Here is an 18643-nt window from a genome sequence, read left to right as displayed (position 1 = left end):
TCACGCATGGCAGTCCCTGCTTTGTCAGGTTCATGGTTAGCCAGAGTCACTTCATCATGTCTTGCAGGAAAGCACTGCTGTCTCGTGCTGGGGTGCCTGTGGGCTGTCAGTTGTCCATCAGTAGCTTCATTCCGCTGTTTTCACTGTGGTGTGAAAATGAATGAGGAAACTGCCAGCTGCTCTCTTGACCCTGGGGACCCCAGAGCTAATGACTTAGACAGTGATCTGTGGGCTTCAGGACCAGACCAGCATGTCAGTAGGTGGCTTTGATTAGCCCTTTCCAGTTGGTTGGGCAGTAGTAATGAATCTGACTTTTCAGGACATCTCTACACAAAGTTACAACAAGTTCTCTTATGCTGCTTTGTAGTTTTTTGTTGATGGTGGACACCCCTTCTCTTCTGAGCATAAAAAATCCTGTGTGCTGCTGGGCTTTCCTCGGTAATGAAATTCGTATTCTGAAGGGCTTGTGTTTCCTGCAGCGGACTGTCAGTAACGGCACGTTAGCACCGAGTTATCGAGCAGGTGAGCGGAGGCCGAGCCCGTCGGGCGGGGCTGTCAAACAGGAAGAGCTGCCCTGCGCCGCCGCTGCACCGCAGGTGTTGCAGAGATCTGCAGAGCCTTGTCTGCAAAGTGCTTTTCCTGTGGAAATGAGTAAATCTAAGTATGGTTGATGCTATCTCCTTGTTGAACTTTAAATAACACATGTTTCTATTTATGATTTATCTCTTTAGAAAAAATGTACATACAGCCTATAGTGGTGTGTAGTGTGAAAGATCTAGCAGATTATAGGTGTTCCCATTAAATTAGCTGAAAGACCCCCCTTAGCTTTTCTTAACTTCTTTTGCAGGACTGATAGAAGTCCAGATTTGACTTGACATTGTAATGAAGCGTCTTGATTTTCTATTTGTTTTACCCATGACCTCCTGTCTTTAAGCTAGGCTTCATAAGGTTAATAGCTTGTTTGAATTACTTTATCAGTGAGCTCTAGAAGTGTTTACGAAGACCACAGACAATTTTTATTATTTTCCTTTGCAGATAAGGCTGATACTGTGCAATAGCATTTGTTTGCAAGAAAATATTTTCCAGGATCAAAAAAGTCTTCTTTTAATTAATCTTTGCAAAAAGTGGATTTGGACGTGTAGGTCCAGTATTATTCTAATTGACTTTTTCAATGTGAGAAGAGCCTGGGTGTAAACTGCTTTGAATAACCTCATTGTCTTCTTACGCTGATTGCATTTTTACAGTGTCTGTTAATGAAGGCAGATCCCCTCTCATGTAATGAAGAGCCCGTAGGGTTTTAGATGTTGCTACTGCAGATTGAACTGGAAATTGCAAGCAATCTTGCATGTAAAACAGACTTGAGTGAGATAGGGGCAGTCTTTCACTTAAAAATTCATGCTTTTCATTCACATAGTCAACAGCAGTGCTTAGATCAGGATCCATGTCCTACATTAAAACTGTTAAATATTCATGAAGTAGTAAGAAAATGCTTTGCCAGATTTGCACTTTAACTCATTGCTTATCAAACACAAACTCCAGAGTCCAGGTCATGAGGCTTTGCTGAGCAAGCAGTTCTGAAATTGATTCCTGAATAAGAATGTAAGAGAGGCTACAATCGAGGGAGGCTGATTAAGTGCGATGAGACCTGGTCCAGAAGTGTCACTGTAATGTGGAGATGCTCAGATCAGTGACTTGATAGAGTACAGATTTGCAGCTGACAGACAGGAGTAAGGATTGCTAATCCTGTGCAGATTAGCTAGACCTTGTTGGGGGGTGTGGATGTGGGGAATGAGGCTACCTGGGAAGGGCCAGGAACTATGTACTTAACCAGAGCTATTAAGGCTTTATGTCCCTAATAGTACATGATTAAAGCAGTGATTTTTCTTTGACAACCAAAAAAGAGGAAAACAGGTGTTCAAATTCTCCTGCCATTCTGTGATAGTGCCCACCTCCTGGCAAAATAAATGTAAAATATGGCTAGTCAGTGCTCGCTGCAACACGGAGGTAGAAGGCACCAGAGAGAGTAAGTAGCAGGTTTGGAAGTAACACTATAGCTATTTGACACTAACTGAGGTGTCAGCTCATGTGGAGTTACAGGTGCATCACTGGCAGCAAGCAGTGAAATGCCACCATCGTTTGGGGGACGTTCATCACAGTGCAGCTCTGAGTCTGGTCTGTTTTTTGTTCTCTATGTCTGTTTCATATTTTGTGCTCCCTCTTTTATATTACAGCCTGTCTAATATGACCAGCAACTGCATTGATCTTGCCAAAAAGATAGCGTGCTTGAAGAGGTGATAATGGATAGCCAGTCCCTCTCTTTGTCGTTTTATTTCTTACAGTTGCCAGGCAAGCTGACAGCAGGCAGTTTTTGTATGTGTATGGCTACATATATGGCTGCCTACCGTTTGTGTTTCTATAAGTCTTGTTTGCGAGACTGAGCGTGTGATGTGAGTGTTGTGTGAGAGCATGTGTATGTTAGTTGTGAGTGTGTGCGTTTGTGTCGTGTTTCTGTGCGAGAGTGTTAGACTGGAGATAAGGGTGTTGTCTCCAGCAGCCCTCCAAAACACTTGTCTGCAGGAGGAAGCAGGAAACCACCAAGTGTGAAGGATTGGTTGACGCCAAGAAATGCCAAGAGCTTGACGCTTTGATAGTTTTCATTAACCTTGTTATTCAGGGATTCATGTCTTGGAACCTGACAAGGGCTGGAATTGAATATACATATGCAAAGCACAACACAGAGCAGAGCTTATGGAGTAAGTGTGGACAACAGAAACAGTGTGATGGCGCTTTGCGTTGAGCCACCTGAGATCAGCTTTACACAGCGCAGTTTGCAGACCTTTAGTGAATGAACTGTCGTTCCACATTGCATCAACTGATACATTACTGAAATGTCAGTTTCGACAGGAAAGGCTAATGCTGATATTCTTCCTGGTCACATACACTATTGATCACATGCATTAAGAGATTACAAACGTGTGTATATACAGCTTGCAAAAGTGAACCCAAATACGCATACTGGTACAGTATATAAAAATAGTATCTTGAATTATGAAACCCTAACATACAGAAATAGTTTACCCACCCTTTGCCAGTAAAGAAAAACACAAACATATTTGAGGGGCGTTTTGTTTTAATATACAGTGTCAAAGGATTGCACTGCTATCTACCTATAGGTAGGCTTCCAGAACTTCTGCAAAACGTTTTCCACCAGCACTGTAAATGTTTGCATGGTAAGAAGCACTTGACTATGGAGTAACGGTCACTTTGTCACTGATTTCTACAGGTTCATTCAGGCTTACAGAAAATTAAAAACTACAGTATTTCAAAAATGTTTCCCTGTTAGTGTCCATAAATATTTAAACATTTATCTAAAACATTTATGCGTTTATTATATTCTTTGCAATTTTATAGTGTTTTTCATCCCTGAGGATCCCAGAGTGCTTTCCTTATAGTGGGGGCCCAGTGGGTGACCCCCAGCAGCCTCAGTACAGAGTGAGAAATTACGTCTCTCCTTGAATTAAGGGGGAGCTTTGGGGAGGCTAGATTGAGTAATCAGTAACCAGCACACTGGTTTCAGGACTTTGGTTTTAATACTTCAGTCAGTTACTCATTGACTTCATTCCCAGTGCTCACCATGATTCTTACTTTTTACACTTTGGGGAAAAGAATGATGATTTGATGTTGTTATTGTAGTCTAATTAAAAATAGGATAAGCTCCTAAATTTCAGTGTATGATGCGGTGAGACTTCGTGCACATGTTGCAGCCTATTCCTTGCCTATTCCGGTCTCTTACACTTCGCACTGTTGCATCTGCATGCTGGGAAGGATGCTCAGGCTCGATGAAGTGTGGACAAGATGTCGTCACTTGTGTTTTTCTTGATCGCCCAGCCTAAATAAAGCAGTTTTTATAGTATGTTTTCAATATGCTAGTTGGTGTCATTTTAGCACAGGAAAAAAGTGGGTGAGGTGTGGAGGCCGTTCACCAGAGTGTGGGCACTGTAGCTGCAGAAATGTCCTTTAGTTCCTGGACTGTGTCTCCTGCCATGTTGTAGAAATGCCCTGTAGTCTGAATTCTTCCCAAATATCCATTCATCCAGTCAGGGAAACTGGATAAACCCTGGAAATGGCTTTATAACACCATTCAGGAGCAGAAAAGCAGCAAAACAACATCCACCCATTGTCATAAAGCAGCTTACTGCCGGTAAGAACTGTGGCGACTTGGCATCTTTCCCAGTAGCATGGCAGGGCCTTGCACACACAGGGACAGTTTAAAGACATCAATTAGCCCAGCCAGCATGTCTGTGGACTGTGTGAGGAAGCCAGAGCACCTGTCCAATACCCACATGGGCACAGGAAGAAACACTAACTCCACAATGAGGGCACTGTTGCTCCAGACCCCAGAGCCATGGTGCAGGGTGCTGACTACCACATAGTTCACTGTATTCCACTGTACTGTGAGCTGTGCCGTTCAGATTGCTCAGGAAGTATTTGGAGTCTCTCTTTCGCCTCCAGATACAATATACACTACAGCCCAGGGCTTTGTTTGCAGACTTTGCAGTCTTTGAGAAAGATGCTCACTGCCTGGAAACCCTTCATAAAATCATGAGCATAAAATCTGATTTGTCTGGCCTTAACCATAAACTGAGGTAAAATTTAAGACTGCTGCCCTCTGTGGAATCTTAAGTAAGGAATCTTTTAATTCCTGATTCTTTTCTTTTTTGGGGTATAAATGTACTCATTAATTAAGCTTGTGTATGAACCGTGGCTTAGTGAGGCTGGCAGGAAGAATACTCCGCAAAAGCCAAGCATTTGTAGATGATTTCTGAGCATCGGATTCAGCGATATACTACTGGATGTTGTTTGCAAAGGAACACAGATGTTGAGGAAATAGGTGTTTGAGGTTCACGCTGTTCTCTCTGCTTCCAGTTTGAAGGGAAGTGTGAAGTCAAGGCTTTATTCTGCCTTCCCACAGCGGTGAGCTGGAGAGGCCAGCGTGTAGTGGTTTACGTCTCCTCTTCCTTAAATTCCCTGCCAGAAGCATGGTATAAGGAGGGGGGCAGACTCAGGGTATGGACACCAGGGAGTTTATTGAAGGGTGACAGTAAGGATAGTAGGGTAATGGATAGCCCTACTACTGTATTGTTTGCTTGATTGACTTTTGTGATTTTTTCAGGTCCTGTTCAAAATGTCAGCGTTTCCTGTTGCTGGTTCTGCTGCAGCAGCATGCAGCTCTCCAGTGTCTGAACAGGATGTCAGACAGTGCCAGCTCAGTGCCAGCTCAGGGATTCGGACCCCGTGACTGGCACACGTTTCACAGCGTCCTGGGCCCTTTTCATGCTGCCTTTATGGACGCCAGCAGGAAAACATTGTTTGTTTTTTGCCTTGCAGAGCCTCACCGCAGGTCTGATTCATAGCTGTAAACACAAATTATGCATCAGGGATCATAGATGATCTTAAACAAATATTGTATATACAATTATTGTATTCTGTCATGCAGAATAATTTAGAAATATGAAAATGCATCTTTCAACCATTCCTCTTCAGGCACACACCATGGCAGTGCTCTGCTCACAGGCCTTTATCACCCAGTATGATCTCTGGGCCCGCTGTCAGGTAATCCATCATCAATAGGCGAAGAGAGAGCTCTGCATTGGCAAACATTACTGACTGTGTGCATTAATGTTCTTCTTGTTCCATTTTCATACCGATTAATCTCTAAGTACCAGTCATGCAGCAGAACTTAATTTTCAACACACTAGCCAATGTGCAAATCTTCTCTAAAATGAAGCATTACTCAAACACTGTTCTTCTTACTCAGAGCAGGTCATTGCAGAGACTGAGGCTTGTGACATCAGTGGATTGGGGCTGTGGTGCGGATCGACACACTTGCATGGTTGTAAGGAATCACTCAACACTGTGCATCAGGAGAAAGTCTTATACTGGCAACAAAGGATATTAAAAAGGGAAATTGATACTTAGTGTTTAGCATTTTGTTTTAAGGGGAGAACCTTTAACAACCATCACTGAAGGCACCCTCATTTTTTATTAGAAGTGAAAATGCCTTCACGAGTCACCTGGCCAATAGGTTGCCTGTTTTGTGGAATTAGGAGGTCTTGTTCTGCATGGGAAGCTATTCCATTGCTGATTCACCTTTCCAACTGCAGGCACACATTTATTCTGCTGCTTCGAGTGGAGCAGTCAGCATCAAGCATCCTGCTCAAGGTTGCATCAGCAGTATCCTCACTGGTGGCCTGAGCACACACACCTTCAGTCGTGCGTCCAGATCTCTGCCACTCCACGCTGTTGCCAAGTGTCTTGTTCACAACCGCAAATCGAGAGTGCGTGAACTATGCATCCCGTCTCGGCTCCCTGGCACTGTCCAGGGTTCTGGAAGCTGAGAAGCACCTGCTCGCTGTGCTCGGCACTCCTCTCACATTGCAGAATGAGCTGTGAGCTGGCTGGCTCTGGCTTCATCTCAGTGACAGTGGAGCAGATAGCTCTAATGGCAGTGTCTGTGTGTTATTAATTATTTAGTGCATTACTGTACAGAGCAGCTGCCTCAGGAGCTTTTAATTATTTATGTTGCCTGTCAGAGCTACTGTAAGTCTCGCCATGAGTTTCTGGCAGCCAGCTCTGCACAGGGTCTAGCTATACTGAAGGCTCCAGCAGCCTCATTCACAGGTCTTTAACCCTGGTCATCTGCACTCACTGACACTGTCTGCCTACCTCTGGCTATTACTGTATTGTTTCTCAAGCGCATAACTTTTGAGGACATTTCATCTGGGGTATATCCTCTCTATACAGTATGAATCAGGAAACACTCCATTATCAGTTTTCCAGCACTGCCAGCTTCATAGATTTGGGCTACCCCTGTCCTCTCACTTTCTGGGTCACTTTGTATCTTTTGGTATTTGTTGTAGGCTAATCAATGCCTCAGTCAAACTGTTCTCAGAATTATTTTTTAATAGTTCCCCGCAGTCTCTCATGGGTTTTTAATACACTTTGTTGAATTGCATATTTGCGGATACATTAATCAAACTGAGCACTCTTTTCAGTTTACCCTCGGTCTGGTCCACACGTTGCTATTTCCCTGTAGCCACTAATCATGTCATAATGGTTCACCGACTTCAGATTTCTGGTCCCATGTGGGAGTCTCACTGTATCAAACACACCCACGGTTTATTATTTCTTCATGGGCCTAATTATTTCAGCTCCAAGAAAGTGGTTATTGAAAAAGTGCAACTTAATGAAAGTTCAGAAAGCCTGTGACAATAATGCTATTTGATCCCCCTCAGTTTCGTGTCAGTCACACAAATGATTGAATTATCCGTAGGAAGCATGTGCTGATGTGGAGTGAAAGCTAGAACAGCTTTCCTGATGGCGAGACAGTGACCTCAGCTCCTCCGCTCTTGGTTCCAGTGCTGAAACACTCCACCCTCCGCTCTCTGAAACCAAAGCCACTCCTTCCCTTCCGCAGCAGTACAGCTCTCTTCTCGGCTCTGCTCAGCACCGTCCTCAACGCCGAGAGCTGTGCATTTTTCCTTCTTCCTTACATAAACGCTCCATTCTTACTGTAGCTTTGTCACACCTACAACACCCCATTCTGCTCTTTTCTCTTTTAGACCTAAGATACTCCTTTTATTACCCTTCTGGGTTGCTGACATTTTGAATTGTCTTGTGAACTTCAGCTTCTCAATCTCTGGGTTCCATTCTCACTCTTCCTCTTCCTCTCGAGCCCTTCCTCGCGCTCCGATCTTGGTTCTTCTCTCGGACATGGGAATGTTCCATTCTCCCGTCATGCTTCTGGCTTTATATCCCAGCAGCGCTCTTGGAATCAGGGATGAAAGAATCGTAATCCTTCAGCATGAATTCTCTACATTCCCCTCCTCTCTCCCCTTAGTTCTATTTAAAACTCCAGCCTGTGTGGTCCCTCTCCCTCAGTGTGTGCCTTCCTTCTAATGTATGCATGGATTAAAATGAATGCAGCTTGTCTTTGCCTGCATGCATGGATTATTTATCTTCAATGGGTGAATTGCAGTGATGAGAATTTGAGAATGCCTAACGCCTTAAGAAGTGTCCCAGCTCTGTGGAGTGCCTGCTGTCTTCTGCCTCATTTCAGAGCAGGTTAATTTTTTGTTGGATGACGTTTTAAATGTCCCTAAATAGCTTTCAGTTCGGAATTATTCATGCATTTAAATTCGATTCTTAAATGTATGTTTGCAACACTTTTTTTCACTTTATTGAAATTTTTAATTCATACAAGTCCTGATCCATTTCCTGTTAGCTTTCAGCAGGTGGAGAACAAATTTTGCATTGTGCAGCGGGATGGATCTCAAGTGCTTTCATAAGTTATACAAGTGACTTTAATCTCCTGTCATTTTGGCTCACTTAAAATAATGTAGATAAGTGCAATCATCGGCACCTTCCAATTGTATATCACTGCATTTTTTAAAGTTTTTTTTCAGTAAAGGTATTGTCAAACAGTGCTTATATATTAGGAAGTATTTTAAAAAGGTGGGTTTTAATATCTGTTTCAATCATTTATAAGATACGTTTGCTGTAGCTATATTATAAAAGCTTGGCTGCTTTTATGAATTCAGACCCTCATCTTCCTGAGTCCGAATGAAGGTTCTTTGAAATGAAATGAGAACTCTGCAGAGGCTGAGAAATGTGGTGGGTTGTTGTAGGTTAATACGCAAAGGAAGTGTTTTTTACTTGGTATATAATGTGTTTTCTAACCACTGAAACACTGTTATTGGGTGATTTGTTTTATGGTGAAGCCTTTTTCATGAGTAGCACATGGCAGTTATCACCCTGATATTTTATGTGATCTTGCCCAAGTTGAGATGATTATTATTATTCCGGTTGATAAGAAATGGCTGATCTTTGAAGCACGGGTGCCACAGGACTTTTGTAGACCCTGTGGAACCCCTACAGAAAATGTGGATGGAAAGGGTCTTGATCTTACATTCCCACAAGCACATTGCTCCAAGCTTCAAATTGTCACGGCACTTGTGGAGGACTACAGGGGAAGACTGCAGTCAAAATACAGTCTAGAATGAACATGGCTGCCCCTAGGCAGCACAGTACTAGATTCCCTAATGAAAGAGTTTTTGTGACTGTTCATTCAGTTTTTTTTTAGGTTCATGCAATCTGTTTCTTTCTCTCTTATTCCTTTAATTTCTGCTCATACTTCTTGTTTTTTCAAGATCTCCATTGGGATTGTGTTCCACTGTGACTCTCACTCCATACTGATTGAAACAGTCTGTTGTGAAAGTGAATGTTTTTACAGCAGTTTTTTCTTCCCCTCTAGCCTGCTGCAGTCCCATGTGTTCATTGAGTCCGGCAGGCATGTGTATGGCACTGTATGTGGGTGCCCAGTGTGACTGTAGCAGTACAGCAATGTAGTCGTGGCAATACAGTTATCATGTAGTTTCCACTTGTGACTTCTGGATCGTGTTTCACTGTCCATTCTGAAGAAGTCCTCTGGGTTGACTTTGTCAGTGCCTTTGAGAATTGTGTGTAATTGTATTGGTTCCCCTTGTAATCTTCTCCGCTCAAGACTGGACAGGTTCAGTTCCTTCAGTCTGACCATGTAGGACATTCCCTTAAGCCCAGAAAGTATAAGGTTCCTCTTGTCTGGACAGATTCTGGAGCAGCAATAACTTTTCTATTCAGGTTGAACAAATTCAATATGCAATATTCTAAAAGAAGATTTACTGAGCTGTAGGTAAAAGCAGTTACCTTTGGAATTGCTAAGATTTTAATATTTAAAATTTAATATTTATATAATCTAAATCTGTACTGTGTTTTGTCTATGATTTGTTGTCACAAATATTTTTCTGGTTATTACCTTCTGCTTCATACAGGTATATGCTATATCTATTGTACTAGTTCTGTGTACCTGACCATCAGACCCACCTTTACAAGCTCATCTAGAAGTTACAATAGGAACATAACGTTTCTCAGCCTTGCAACCCTGCAGTTCTCTCGCATGATGCCAGTCTTTCCCTTGGGGCTATGTAACTGCCCCCTGTCTGCTGCCCTGTTCATAGCAGCACCAAGCTCAGTGCCAGAGTAAGTGCCCATCCCAGACTGGTGAGAAACAGAGAACTGTAGTTTAATGAGTCTTTATTAGCACACATTTCATTATGGATGCGATGAGATAGAAGAGTGTTTAAAAACCTATGGGCCATGGGCTGTGGCCAGTACAATTTCAATAATCTTGAAGGTACAAATAATTACAAATTAAACTGAATTAAAATGATGTATGGTATTGTATACCATCTGTGTCAATGTTTCCAATGTATTGCACAGCTGTAGTAAGCATTTACACTTGTAGGCTAGAGGTTAAAAGTGCACCTTTGTTTCTGGGACTCACCTAGACAGGCCTCGTGAGAAGGAGGAACCGGCCTGTAGCCCCCATCCCTTGGCTGTGAGCGACTCGACCTTGATCTGAGAATCCCCGAAGCTCTGCAGCGTGTCAGTAGGCTGATTTACAGGGCTCGTTCTGAAGGAGTGGCAGAATCTAGATAATGGCCCTGGGCTGGGATTGCTCTGAGCCTGTCTGGTCATGCTGTGCTGTGGATGAAATATCTCGCTGTCTGGATGGAGCGACGAAAAGCATTTTGAGACATGAAAGAAAATGCGGATATACCTGTTTGTTGTGGAAAATCCGGTGGTGCTTGTGTGTGCTTGGGTTGGAAGAGTGTTACCTCCGGAGTGATTTGACGGGACACCGTGTCACAGCGGACGAGATGTTAAACAGAGGTCCTGACTTACTGGGCCATTGTGGCGCCTGTGGCACAGTTTGTCAGAGGGACGCTATCACTGAATTGCACAGTCTGGCCTCCCTGCCGTTCCCCCTTCACCCAGTGCAGCAGCTTCCCGCTGCTCCCCCTGGGCTGCTGGCGCAGAGCGGCTGCCGTGAGTCACTCAGGTTAGGGGCGCTTCAGCGGAAGACAGTCTGCACGTGAAGCATGTAGACCAACTATATGTGAAATGCTTTTTGGATCCTTTGGAGTAAAAAGCGCTATAGAAATCTAATAGCTCAATTTTTCTTATCATTAGTTGTGTTGAAGGAGAGTATTCTTACCTTCCTGTTAATTTATTTCCCAGGTGTCTTATGTTTGTCAGGTGTGACTGCTGCTGCTTCCTCTGTAATTTGTATCTGTCACAATTCCCTTAATCTATAACATTAGTACAAATAAATCAAAGCATGACGTACACTGAGCTGAAAAAACTGCAAGGAGGCTTAAACCTCTTGTTACATATGAAAGAGGATGTGGACTTGCAAGAAGTCTTGATCTGAAACAAGGAACCTTTAATCCATTAACGTCTCGTTGCGCGGGGCAGTTCTAGCCATTGGATTTTGCGAACTCTTTTAGAATCACTTCTGGCGGACAAGTCACTCTGCAAACGGCAGCAGCACAGAGCTCTGGAGCGGAAGGTGCAGATGTTGCCTGTTGGTTGACTTACAAAGATACAGACGTCGCTGGCACAGATGATATGATAGGATATTAAAAAGCTGTATTTACGGTAAAGGGAACTGAGTGAGCAAACAGTATATTTTGCAGAAAAAGAGGCTGGTGTCTTATTTTTATTCCATATCTGGATTAAGGGGAGTTTCTTTAGTTTTGCTTACTCTGGTTTAAGAAATTTTACTTTAAATGTTCACATTAAGGATCCTGTATTTTAGTGTTTGCTGTGTTAGAGTTACAGGAAAGCAAATATATTTGCTTCCTTCTGGTTACTTAGAAGAGGTGTGTGCTGCCTACTTGCAAGATAGGTTTAAGCACTGTTCTGCAAAGGAGCTCCTCATTAATACAAAGGGACACAAGGGAGTTCCTACATGATTCGGCCGGGGAGGCTGTACGCTTCTGACATCGCTGGCCTGACTCTGGCTAGCCGAGCGCTGCTGGGGATGGCGAGTCCCACCTCCAGGAGCTGGCCTGACCAGCGAGCTGTCTCAGGTGGAATGAGCACTGTGGCCCGGCCTGTGGGAAAGAGGGAATAAACTCGTGTGTGAGCACTGTGGTTTTCCTCTCATGAAAAACATTCCTGTTCAGCATTTTCCTGATAGTTGAGGCATGAACACGGACAGCTGCAGTGAGAGAGGCCTGCAGATCCTTAAATGTTGCTCTGGGGTTCTTTGTAACTTCCTGGATGACTTTTATTTTTGCCTGTGGGAAGATCTTGGCAGGATGACCAGTCCTGGAGAGAGTCACCATGGTCTTTAGAATTTTCTCTTTGTAGACTAATCTGTCTGACAGTGGAGCCCCATATTTTTAGAAATGTTTTGTTATCCTCTGCAGCCTGATGAGCATCAGCTACTCTTTTCTCAGGTCCTCTGAAAACTGTCCTGATCGTAGCACAATGCATTTCCATTAAGGCCATACTCACTAAACTTCTGACTGTTATATAGGACATAGCTGTACAAACTCAGCCTTGTTTACTTTTCACCAAATATATAACCACTTGATTTCCATTATCCCCTTCATTGTGCTAAGTAATATTCTTATTTCACATATGCTGCTTCTTAATGATTCTTTTTTTTTACATGATACACTGTTGCATCTAAAATAAGTGTTAAATATAAACCCTTTTGGTTATTTAAGAAAAGACTGGTTTTGATTAAGCAAATATATCATGTAAGAAATAATAAATAATATAAAGAAATAATAAACTTTGTTATATAACACCTTTAAAAGTAGCTTCTCAAAGCACTTTAGCATTTTACTGCAAGGAAAGCAAAAAAACAAATTTCATGCAACTAATTTTTATCAAGTATTGAACTTGAAAAGAAAAAACTGAAATCGGATAAGAGTAAGTACAATAAAAAAACAAGGGTTTTGAGTGTGGTAGAAGATACAAAGGGGCAGATGTAGTAAACAATTAAGTAAAAGCCTATCTGAAGAAGAAATTATGTTCTGGACGATCATCTTACTCGGCACTATAAGATCTCAGAGGATCCTATGTAAGAATTGTGCGGGATGCTACTGAACATCCTACTGAAGTTCTGCGGGCTCTCATGCTAGAGTTCACAATAACCTGCAACCTGAAAAAGTCTTGTTTGGTTACTGCGGCAAGAAAGTACACGCTTACAAGATAGCCACTGTTGGTTGAAAATAAATATCCGATACTCACTCATGAAGATGAGGTACTCTAAGCCAGAAAGTATAATGTTTAACTCAGCTATGGAGTTCAGTTTTCTAAATTACTTCCATGTGTTATTTAAGGACCCTGTTAATTAGTTTTCAATCCTGACCAGTCCTTTTCAAATGGGGTTCCACAAATACTTTCCTAAATACTTAAATTTCAAATTAAATTCCCTATCAAAATTCTAAGCATATAACAGTCTTACAGGATGCCAAATAGAAGACTCTTTCTCACAGAACCTGTTGCTCGGATCCCCTTCATTTGTGTAATATTGACCAGGACCATAAAGGATCTTAATTATTACATGATGTTGCAGAACCATGTGCAGGATTTCCCCCAGCACTGCGGTGTGTTCTGCCTCAGATTGTATAACTTGTCTATGCACAGTTAAAGGGTTGCATTTTCTTTCTGAAACAACTCCCTTGTGGGGAGGTCACAAGGGAGGACTGAACAGTAATTGCACCAGAAATGGATGCTTGAGAATTTCGCTCGGTTCAGAGGGAAGTGCTCTCTGAGTGACGTAGACGTTACAGCTGGAAGGGACCACGGCAGCTCCCGGGGAGACTGAAATTTCCAGGTGACATCGAGCAAAACCACAATTAAAAAGACGTGCTGGAAATTAAAGATTTATTTTTTTAAAGTGCAGGTTCTGCACCAAAAGAAACCAGAACGATTGCGTTGAGATACTGGTTGTGTTTATGCTAAATAAGGAATCGAACGAACCTTTGGATGTTGCTGGCAGGTCTGGCCTCTTCATTTCCAGACCAAAGAAAGGAAAGAGGAGTCCTGCTCCTGGGTTCACAGTCATCCTGGCCCAGAAGAGATGAAACTTAAATACCGAAACTAATCCACTTTAAATAATCCACTTCTCTTCGCCCCCCGAAAAAATAACAAAATACCATACCGCAGGATTTGCTTTTGGTGTTTTCATGATTTGTGTTGAACATGGCCGCAAGTCGAACTTTTTAGTGCAGCTTATTATTGTAATAATGTTATTAATCCTTGCCTGCTCAGGTTGTGCAAATGCGCACATTAAATGTTAGATTATTGTATATTTGCATATAACCCAATCATGGAACTGGTTTACTGTTTATTTCGTATTTTTTCTCTGCACCCTTAAGGAACATCAGTGGACTGAAACCTCCATGTGCAGCTCAGCTGAAGGTTATTGGCTCAGTGCATACAGTGTGTCGTACGAAAATACATGACATGTCATTAAAAGAAGTCAATCTGAAAGCTGAGACTCTATTGGATAAAGACGATGTTGTTCATGATTTGAATGTTAGCTAATTAAGAAGTAAGATAAAAAATGAAAATAAATTAAGAGGCATTCGTGAGGTCGACAATAAAGAAAAAGCATTGCAGAATTATTTCCTTCTTGCACTACTTCACCTTAACTAAAGGCGCAGCTCCAGCCCACTGGGTGCAATGAGAGTGGTCAGGGATGGCGCATAAGGACATTACAACGGTTGCGATCGACAGGAGCCACTCGGCCCATCGGACCCATATGGTAGAGTCAGTCATTAATTGATCCAATGGTCTCATCCAGACGGCTTCAACTGCATGGCTAGGTAGCTTGTTCCACTCTCCCGCAACGCTTTGTGTGAAGTGTCTCCTGGGCTCAGCTGGAAGACAATCCAGTGGACACAGGAGTGCTGCAGGAGCAGACTGAGAGCCAGTGGCCTGGGCGATCACTGCGCCATGCTGCAGGACGTCCCAGACTGGCCAGCAGGAGTGTTCTGTATTTAACTGGTGCTGCTTTCTGCATGTCTCCTGACTGACACTGTGCGTTTCCCCTTCCAGACTGTGGAGTGAGCAGCGGCAGTGCGCCTGGCAGTCTCTCCTCCGCGGACTTGTGGGTGTGGCTCCTGTCTTCCCAGGTCAGTTCCGGAGTGAGGCAAGATCAGTTTCCACATCCGGTTAAACATCACGCATAGCGCTTCAAATTCACAAAATAAAAACCAGTTTCTAGGATCATTCTTTATTACTTTATTTAGGATGTTTGATTTCATGTTAATAAAAACGGATTCTAATCTTACCGGATTTTGTACAGTAGCTTAATCGTAGCTTAAGACTGATTCATCCACGGTGCGACAGGGAGCGCTACAGGAGGTCATTCTTGCCGTCTGCCATAAGACTGTACAACGCATCCACCTTGCGTCTTGGCAGAGGCAACATCGACAGTGACCTGTTTCTGGACTAAACGCATCTACACATCTACTGCTACATCTGTTCTCTTTCTTTTTCTTTTTCTTTTTCCCGTTTACAACCACTTTTGTGCAATATATGCCAGGGACCTGTGCAATACATTTATATTTATATCTATAGTTACATCTATATTTATATTCATATGTGTGATATGAGTGTGATACGATTTTCTGTGTACTGTTCTGTTCTAGTTTGTTCTTGTGCGTCCGGACTGTGAGTAACTCTTGTATTGTATTGTATGTATTGTACTATTATTATATAATTCGTTACACTGTGGCTGTGTTGTGTGTGTTAAGCTGCTGTTGCACTGCAATTTCCCTCACGGGATCAATAAAGTATCTATCTATCTATCTATCTATCTATCTATCTATCTATCTAATGCATTGTACTAAGTAGATTGGTTTAACAAACATGGAGGCTACAGCTTTAAGGATACAGAGGATCATTAAAGCAGGAATGCAGCTTAGCAAGTAAAAAAGTGTGGCGCAGGATTGCATTGAATTCGAGTGCTTGTGATGTGATCTGGTCTGCTGCTGTTGGTGGTGTCATGTACAGCAGTGCTGGGCACGGGGTTCGAAGGTAGAGATCTTGCCCAGAGGATCTGTGCTGAGGGAGAGGAGTGAGGCATGTAGCCATAAGCCTAGAGGAGGTATAGAGGGAGGAGAAGGGAAGGGGCTTGAAGATGGAGAGAGCAGTAGGCAAGGATGAGGGAAGTTAGCTGGACAATGTGTTTAACATAATGTTGAAGAACTTGTTTTGCTTACTGTTACTGTATCGCTGGTGACTGTAATGTACAACCAATTTCTTTGTTTTGTTTGCATATGCAAGTCAGGGTGGACTACATGTAGAAGTGCTTGTAAACTTTCTATAGCTACAGCTGCAGATACTGGGTTCAGCTCTCATGAAGTTCCTCAAAGATCAATTGAATTGCAGGCAGCAGACATTTAAGTTGTTGGATGAATTTGGTTAGATCAGTGGATAAAAGACAATCTGTGGAATACTCAAACTGGGGAGCTATAGTTAGTAGATTACCAACAGGAATCTACTGTATATTAGGCCCTCTGCTCTCCCTAATTTATCTCAGTGATCTGCACTCTGGTGTCATTGTCAACGTAGTGATCTTTCAGATCTTTCAATTGACCAAAATTGGAGGATTAGAAAACATGCTGTAAATTTAAAAGGGAATTAAAAAAATATTTAGACAAAATTCAAGACTGGACAAGATTCTGGCAAATAAGGTTTAATTGAAAAAATAAATATTCCTTCCGTTTATGAAATGCTTTCAAAGGATTTCAAAGCATCTCCCCTACAGAAGATGCCCCTCTCCCCCAAACTGCAGCCGCCCTGGGCGACACGCGGCGCCAGCTGCACAGTGGATCAGCGGGGGGCCGGAGGGGTGTAGACACCAGCTCAGCTCAGCTCAGGTCCCAAGACTAACCACAGCATATAAAATAGAAAATGCTGAGCTTGAAGAAGCTACTTGGGTAAAAAGACTTTGATCTTAAATGTATGTAAAAATATTTTTTCTAGACAATATATCAAGGTGCATTAAAATACAAACAGAACATTTGTATATATATATAGTTCAAATTCAACCAAGGGTGTGGTGATAATATTATATAAAACACTATTTAGACCTCATTTAGAATATTGGCTACAATTTTGGTTGCAACGTTACGAAAAATATTGCTGGTCTGGAGAATTTAAAATGAAAAGATTAATAATTTCAGATTAAAGGCAGTTTCAAAATAGGTGTGTTGGAATATTTTGCAATGAGAGAATTTGCCAAGTTCCTGATCTTTCTTTGGCATCATCCCTGATACAGCTGTAGGAAGTATATTACTCTAATGGTGTTTTCCAGAAGGAGTTAAAAAGACAACCACCAGGGTGAATCCTGAAACTGAAGACCAGCTGCAAAAAATTATATTTAGTGATGAACATTCTGGGAACAAAAAATAGGGAAACTGATCCATCTACTACAGTTAGAGCAGTGGTTCTCAAACTGTGGTACGCATACCTGCAGTGGTACGCAGAGTGCCGCCAGGTGGTACGCCAAATGACCCTGGAACTGTGTTGTGTGTGCTGAAAAATCGGGACGGGTTTTCATATTTTGTATTTTAAGACGTGTCGAATACGCAGCCTACGTACTACGATACAGTGCGCGCTAATACTTCAGTGGACACAAGAGATACTCTGTAATTCCATACCAATCTATAGGAATGCGTGCTATGGACGCAAGTGACCAAATGTATTTAAAAAAAGCTACTGTAGCTCCAGCAAATAGGGAGGTAGGAGAATGTGCGTGATTTTGGAACAATGCCAACGTTGTAAACACAGGAATGCATAGAAATACGTGCTACGAACGCTGGTAATCTTGTGAGCACAGGAAAGCGTGATAGATAACAGAAAAATATTTAAGAACTGTTCTAAGTTAATTTGAGAAAAATACACCGAGCGTCTCTGTGTTTCGCTCCCACGCGCATGAAATAAAAACTTAAATACGGAAATAAAAACGGAAACGCGGAAAAATGCAGACTTGCGGATTGCTAAAGCAGGTAAGCCACACTATTAGGTGTGGAGAAAAAGGTGCAGAACAGCTCGACCTGCTGCACCCCCCCTGAAAGACACAGTCATTAATAGAATTATTGAAATTAAGTATTATATCGAAAGTACGCTGATAGAGCGCGTTAAGATGAGCAGATGTTTTTCACTGCAATTAGATGAGTCTGTAGTCGATTTGGCCAATTTGCTCGTTTACGTTAGATACAGGTTTGAGGGTACGTCCCATGAGGACTTTCTGTTCTGTAAGCTGCTACCAACAGGAACTACAGAAGAGCACATATTTCAGCTTCTGAATGAATTTATCGAAGAGATTGACTGGATAAAATGTGTCAGAGTTTGTACAGACTGTGCTAGAGCAACCACAAGCCGACATAACGGTGTAGTTGCACGAATTAGAGAGGTTACTCCAGAAATTAATGGACGCATTGCAACATCCACCGCGAGACCTTTGCCGTCAAGAAAATGCCTGACGATTTAAAATCTGTTAGACTCTGTTGTGAATTGTATCAAGGCTCGAAAAATTAATTCACATCTGCTTTGCTCGACTAAACAGGCTCACCACTCTCACTGAAATGGTGCTTTTTTATTATTTTAATTTGTTGTTGTTACTGTTTTTTTTTCTGTAAAACACTTTGAGAAGCCACCTTTAAAGGCGCTACGAAGTTTATTATTATAATATTTATTATATGTATGTGTGAGTGTGTGTGCACTCGCG

General features: G+C 42.3%; 1 protein-coding gene across 2 annotated transcripts in view; it reads left to right on the top strand.

Moving 5' to 3' along the window:
- The window catches only part of cskl (c-src tyrosine kinase-like), a 78907-nt gene that overhangs the window by 18479 nt on the left and 41785 nt on the right, over nucleotides 1-18643 (top strand). The window contains exon 2 of one of the 2 annotated variants that reach the window (XM_088921233.1): nucleotides 14962-15038. The exons of the other annotated variant lie outside the window; for it this stretch is intronic. The gene's annotated coding sequence lies outside the window, so the exon portion shown is untranslated. The remainder of the gene's footprint in view (nucleotides 1-14961; nucleotides 15039-18643) is intronic. 2 annotated transcript variants of the gene reach the window in all.

The sequence above is a fragment of the Atractosteus spatula genome, chromosome 7 (assembly GCF_055471065.1).
Source record: "Atractosteus spatula isolate fAtrSpa1 chromosome 7, fAtrSpa1.hap1, whole genome shotgun sequence".
NCBI lineage: Eukaryota > Metazoa > Chordata > Actinopteri > Semionotiformes > Lepisosteidae > Atractosteus > Atractosteus spatula.
Note: the sequence above shows the minus strand (reverse complement) of the source record. Positions and strands in the feature narration are given on the sequence as shown.